The sequence below is a fragment of the Penaeus monodon genome, chromosome 6 (assembly GCF_015228065.2).
Source record: "Penaeus monodon isolate SGIC_2016 chromosome 6, NSTDA_Pmon_1, whole genome shotgun sequence".
NCBI classification, from domain to species: Eukaryota; Metazoa; Arthropoda; class Malacostraca; order Decapoda; family Penaeidae; genus Penaeus; species Penaeus monodon.
In genome coordinates, this window is record NC_051391.1 from 932,352 (window position 1) to 939,851 (window position 7,500).

General features: G+C 33.9%; 1 pseudogene; it reads left to right on the top strand.

The window, feature by feature from the left end:
* LOC119574122 overlaps positions 1–5,387 on the top strand; it is a 13,029-nt pseudogene extending 7,642 nt beyond the window's left edge.
* The last annotated feature ends 2,113 nt before the right edge of the window (positions 5,388–7,500 follow it).

Genomic DNA, 7,500 nt, shown 5'->3' on the forward strand with positions numbered 1-7,500 from the left:
ACTGTAATATGTGACGGCAGTTGTTTTCCCGTAACGTATATATATTTATTAGTATATTTTTATTGTTATCATATTAGTCGTCAATATTCCATTCTTATTAACTTTATCAATTTTGTTATTGCTGTTGTTATTACTGTTATTATTATATATATTTTTTATCATTATTATTATGATCATTATTATTATTATTATTACTACTATCACTATTCTTAAAACCATTACTACTATTCCTATTAATATCGTCCATCAGCGTGCGTACCCTTGTTAATGCTATTATTTTTTTTACACGCGGACTTATCAAGTAGAAACATGACATATTTTTCTAGCTGTAATACCAACAAATGAAATGAAAAGAGACCAGTAGAGGCACGGATGACTGTATTGCTATTCTATGCCTACGGCAAGTGAGAGTGGCTTGGTTGACATGTGACCTGCAGAGGTATGGAACTGACGTGCCACTCAGGGCTTGAGGAGGACAAGGATGGGATGTTATTGTGAGTGGGAAGGAGATTGTGAGGCATACTGTCAAGTTCCATACCTATACACACGACAAAATATTTTACACAATAAACAGTCTGAAGGCGTCTCGACGTCACAAAACTTGATTTTCTAGGTATTAACTTACGTAATATATAATACTAAATTATATTGGTCAGATTCATGTGCTGCTTTTCAAAATATGAAATGGAAGTGTGATAATTCACTATACTCTTTGGCACTCAATCACCTACTTTACAGGTGTGGAGAACACTTGCAACATGCAGTCAATACTGTTAACGTATCATTTGGCCCAGCTGTACATATGTTTATATATTTACTTTCTGAAATGTCCTCTATCCTTTCCCTGTTCGGCCTTCAAAACCTTTTTTTTTCTAGTTGTCTTAGAATTTACGTTTACTTGCGTAGTCAGCGTAATAGAAAAAAGTGCATAGGGAATCTATTAGAATAAAAATATTAAAATATGCTGATGATATGAATAATGTAATTATTCGTATGCCCAGCAAGGGATGCCGGCAGCAAGCAAGCATAATTTTTTGTTGCTAAGACGAATATGTTACGGTGTGAATCCCTCCTTACTGCTTTATATCAAACCGACAGCCACATCCCTAAACAGCTTGTAGCGGAAACAGGAAGGCCATGAAACAGCCGAACACTTTTCTAGGTGATTCACCACGGTTTATTAACCGCGAGGGCAATTTAAGGGTTAAAATTGGCTTAGAAAATATGTGGAGGTCTGTAATAAATGTGCAGCCTTATTGATTTTTACAGATTCAACAAAACAATATTTTATTGTATAAGATTCAGGGGATGACGTTTATAGGCCTTCTTAAAAAAAAAAAAATAAAAATAAATAAAATAAAATAAAATAAAATAAAATAAAATAAAATAAAATAAAATAAAATAAAATAAAATAAAATAAAATAAAATAAAATAAATAAATATATATATATCTTCTTATTCTTCTTGAAAATGATGTGAAAGTTTAACATTTTTCAAGATAATAATCTATTACCAGTCGTCAAGCTCTGCCAAAGTAGTGGAGTCATTAACGTACGACTGCTCAAGTTCCACCTCCCTATGTCGCCTGTTGAACACCCCTTAAGATTGCGAAAGAGAAAACGAAAAGGTTTCCTAGCTGGTGGAGGGCTATGTCACAGTTATGAAGAAGACTAACTTGACAGCTAGATATCTGCATCAGCTTGTGGTTGTGATTCTGTCTTCACGTGATGATTCTGCGAGGCAGCGTGATGCTCCAACAGTGTTGCAAAACGTGCCATGAAAATCATACTCTTAGCATGTTCCTAATGTTGCACTTATTAATTCTGCAGCTAATGTAGACCGAAAGACCAACAAAGGGTCCTTAAATTACATAGACCATGTGTCATATATATTAAGAGGGCCGAGGCATTCGGATGAGCACACTGAAACTGCCAGTCTTTTGTGAGATCAGGTATAACTGCGTTTTCATTTCTTGACTAAACTAATTTGGGGAGCTAATTTGCATGATTATTTAATATACTGAGTATCAGAATGTACTTTTATTTCACTAAACCTGAGTTAGCAACACTGTATTATTTAAGCGGCATGTATGCAGAAAAAAAATAGATTGTTTACATGCTTCATTACTTCCAAAAGATATTTAGCCTTTGCATACAAATGTACAATGGATTAATCATCAATGGATATATTTTTAAAAAGTGCATAGTTTACTAAGAAAACTAACGGAACCCATCTTTATACAGTACTAATAATTCAAAAATGGTGCAGTCGGAGGCATCTGGACCTGCGAGAAAACTAGGCCTTGTGAAGTCTTGTGTTCCTCAAAATTCAGCATACTTCCTCAAGACTCCGAAGTGCGCCTCCTCGACTATTTCACAGATTTTAATCGCGTGAGTAAAGGCACAAAGGTACAAAGAGCACACATAGAGAGAATAGAAGAAACAAAGAAAAGGGAAAATCGGAGTGGGGAAGAGAAAATGTAAACATGAGAAAAAAGTGAATTGAGATAGATATGAAAGAGAGGAGGAGGGAAGTTAGAATGTCTTATAGAGAAATGAAAATATTGTCATATTAGAACATCCTAATACTTGTCTAATTGCATGGACATATTCCAAACAGATATGGAGTCAAGCACGGCCTGACATTTGCCCTGCCTTTCCGCTACAGTTTGGAACCTATATCTCCCAGGATTCTGCCGCCTGAGTATAATGGGTCCCCCGACGGGCGCTACAACATGGTCGTGTCCCATACACAATTCAGTAAGGAAGGAGCAGCGCAGGTGCGTCTGTGTTCTTTGACTGACTCAGAGTCTCCATCCTCTAGCATATAATGTATATCCTCTGCTAAGTGATTCACACTTTAACTTAGTCAAACATCGTGATAAGTAATTAATTTGTTTCCCCAACCATTTTATGCTTTCATTATTAAGAGAGGTGTTTGAGTTATTTAATAAAATCTAAAACAGAAATTTGGGGACGTTCAGTTTGTACAGATAATCAAATTATTATCTTCATCGGTTTAGCAGTATGTGTTTACTTTAAGCTATTCGAATGATTTTACAGGTGATGAAAGTATCGGCCAAATATGTTGCAACTGTACGAGAACCAGCGTCACGCTTTGAGTCTATGTGGTTTTATGGAAATCATGAAAAGGTCAGCAAATAATGATTAGGTACATTAAGCACGTATCTATACTTACGTATATACACAAACGGTTATTCCAGGATTAATAAACTAACTGGATTTGTTCTCTTTCTCAGATATTTCACTTGGATCTTACGGCCTTCCTTGCAGTGTCTAACTATAAGCCAAGCCATAAAAAAAATTTCAATTTAATTGCAAAGACTTTTGGAGTCAAAGACCCCCGCGATGACGTACCGGAAGGTGAAGTACTTAGCAAGGCGAAATGGCTGAATGAGAGCTTCGACCTGGTGATGGTTGCCGAGAGGTTCGACGAGTCGCTGGTCCTTCTGAAGCAGACCTTCATGTGCTGAAACAACCGAGGACGTCCGTTTACAGCCAAGCAAGGTTCGACGCCCACGTACAGGGCCAGCTCTCGGAGGCGCAGAAGGACGCTTCGCCAGCTGAACAGGCAGGATGTTCTTTTCTGTACAGTTCTTTCAGTGAAATCTTCGAGGGAATTCAAGGAGGCTTTCGCGAGTAAAAGATGCAGAGGGAAGTCACGGACTTCGCCAAGCGAACGCTCGACTCATCGACGACTGTGGAGCTGAAGTCATTGGGTCAAAGGGGACTTTTGAAACCTGGGAAGTAACGAACAACTCAAGCATTTGTAAAATAATATCACAGAGTACATTCCGTAGTCAGAACCAGCTGAAGGAAAGGCAAAGGATATGGGTCTCTAGCAACTTGACTTACGACCTGTTAACATGGACGTTCCCTTAAGCGCAAGAGAGAATATGAAGCACATAGGGAAGAGGGACCAGGGTCGGTATTCATGAAAGGTGTGATGCTGTTCTTAGAATTTCATTTACGAATCGCACTGTTGCTACATCTCTAAGTTAACGCTGCTAATTAGAACATTAACGTTGTTATAGATCCTATTGTGATAATTCATTGTTACAAGACAATAAAACAAGTAATAAATCCTACCAATGACGATATTAATAAATATTTAAAATTATACAATTGAAGGATAATAAACATTTTTCACAGAATAAGCATCGAAAAAATTAAGAAAGCATGAAGGCTGCTCTTGGTTTATTGTCAAACATTAATAGAGATGCTTCTAACATTTTCCTGTAGTTTTGTATTCGTTTTTCCTCATGGTTGGTACAAGACCACCAATCATAGAATTGCCATGATATCACAAATATATGAAATGTGCAATATTATTGTAATAATAGCAAGATTTATTGGAATTTTTGGCTCTTTATCTTCTTAGATTTTCATCATAGAACTTACATCGATGAAAATGTTTCGTCTAATTAGCAGCGTTATCTTTGATATATGGCAACAGCGTTTCACTGGCGAAGAGCAGTCTCAGACATTGCATGAATACCACACTAGAAGCTATATATACCCCCAAAAAATGAATGAAACCCTTGCACATTAACTTTATGCTATTAAACCCCTAACATTCTTACACTACTAATATTCTTATGATGTAATTCTTTTCCTCTAATTTATTGCACACAAGGGAACTAATAAGAGTTCAAATCATACGAAAGCGAAAGTAAAATGTTTGATGTGTGAATATGATAGAAATGTAACTGAATACAGATTAGCAACTTCGCTACATTCGCATGCATGTGATAGGCAATGTTGATTCTACTGAATGCAGCTCAGCGTTATACTACTTTTTAAACTTAACTGCGTCTCGTTTATTTTTTTTGTATATCTGGTGTAAATGAGCAATATTATTTGTTATTTACAGTGTTAGGGCAATGTACATTACATATTCGGAATCCCCTTCTTACAGACTTTATCCATTTTTATCTATAACTTTCTTTTAGGCGGTCATAGGAGACAGAATGAAAATCATTTCTCACTCACGACAAATCTTGGCAACGTTCCACAAGATGCATAGCGTAACATGAGCTGCCACCACCCATGGAAGTGCCATCCGGGAGTGCCCGTGTGGTGTTTTTATTTGAAGTGGTTACTAAGTTGTGAGCGTTTGGAAGTGTGTTGTTTCAGTGTTATGTGTGTAAATTAAATAACACGCTCAGTTCTACGTACAAAACATTCGATATTTCGTTCCTGCAAATGGTATATCCGAATGTCTCTTGAGTATTTCATATTCTATAGATCAGGTCTCCCTCTATATACTCATCAATATTTCGTATTCAAAAATAGTAAACGTTGTATGTGCGATATTTTTATCCATTCCCTGTTGCAAATATATCATGGTACATGGTCATATGGTTAGCCGACCATTTATGTTTCCTTTACTAAATGCCCGATATATTAAGAGGACAACACAAAATCACGAAAATCGGCTTTCCACCAGCGCTGTGTTCAAGACATATAAAACAAATATACACATTTACGTCTCCTTAATCTGACCGAGATTCTTCATACAAAGAGAAAGAGTCACTGATACTCGTTCGTTCCTTTTGCATGTATATTCTATATATATATCACACGATCGACCAAAATATATTAATTACTGAATGAGCTGGAAATGCTCAGTGCAATCCAAAAGAGGGAGTGGCTAAATCACCTCCTCTCATTAAATTAACACAAACTCGAGCCTAAGTTACAAGGAAAGTCTTCTTGAAACCTAACGCTAAGTTATGTACATGCTTCAGTCACGATGAAGATTAAAATGAAACTTTGAATTAAGAAAATGAACAAAATATAACGAGTAAAACTGCTAGAAGGAACTGAAATGAAATGTTCCCGTTAATAACCCCAGATAGTGATACAGCGATTGACTGTAAAATCTGAAATAATTATTAAAGTGCAAAATACGATTTGTTAATGATTGTGTAAAGGGGTTTACAAAAATTGCATGTGATACATGTTTATGGTTTTGGTGATAATCGATGATTAATAGAATAGTTTTCTAATATTTACTTATTTTTTTTACATTGTTATGAATATCCTCCAAATTAAACACAGACAAGACATTTGAGAATTATTAGACCAGTTAATCATACTAGCAATAAGTACATTGACAAAACCAGCAACAAAAGAGCAAATCTAAAAATGATATTACTACTACTACTGCTGCTGCTGCTGCTGCTGCTGCTGCTGCTACTACTACTACTACTACAACTACTATTACTACTACTACTACTACACTACTACTACTACTACTACTACTAATATAATAAAATAATAATAATCATCAATAATAATAATCATAATAATAATGAATGAATAACTATAATAACAATAATAACAACAACAGTAATAATAATAGTAGTAATAATGTGGATAAGAATAATAATGGTAATAATGATAATAATAATAATAATGATAGTGATAATAATGCTAATCATAACGATAACAACAACAACAGCAGTGATGATGATTATGATAAGGACCTATCGATTCTGTAAGTGTAGATTTTATCAAATCTCAAAGAACATCAGAGAAAACCGAAGCTCGAATTATAAGGAGGAACTTAATTAAATATCGCCTTATTTCCGTATAACATATATATATATATATATATATATATATATATATATATATATATATATATATATATATATATATTATATATATCCTAGTTTATTTACATATATTTTTTTTTTCTTTTTTATCTTTGCGTTATTTCTAAGGCTATTTCAGTTTTACACTTAGTTCTGAATTAATGTTACTGTATTTCATACTGTAGTGTTCTCGTGAAATTATTTTCAGTGCTCTCTTTTCAGTAGCATCATTTTTGTTCTCTTTTTATACATATCTTTTACTATTCTCCCTGTCTTTACGGAATTTAGGCAAGATTTTCAATTCACTGAACACGTGTGTGTGGTGTGTGTGTGTGTGTGTGTGTGTGTGTGTGTGTGTGTGGGTGTGTGTCTTGTGTGTGGTTGTGTGTGTGTGTGTGTGTGTGTGTGTGTGTGTGTGTGTTGGGTGTGTGTATATATGAATATATATATTATATATATATATATATATATTATAATATGATATTTACACACACACACACATAAAAAACCGAACACACACACACACCACACACACACACACACACATATTACATATATATATATTATATATATATATATATATATATTATATATATATATATATAGATATATGTATATATAGATAAATAAATATATATGTATGTAAATTATATATATATTGTATATATATATATATATATATATTATTTATATATTGTATGGGTTAAAAATAAATAGATGATATATATATATTATTATATATATCTATATATATATATCTATATATATATATATATACTGTGTGTATTAAATCTATATATTATATTATATATATATAGATATTATTATAAGATATAGCAATATATAATTTTATGTGGTGTATGTGTGTGTGGTGTTGT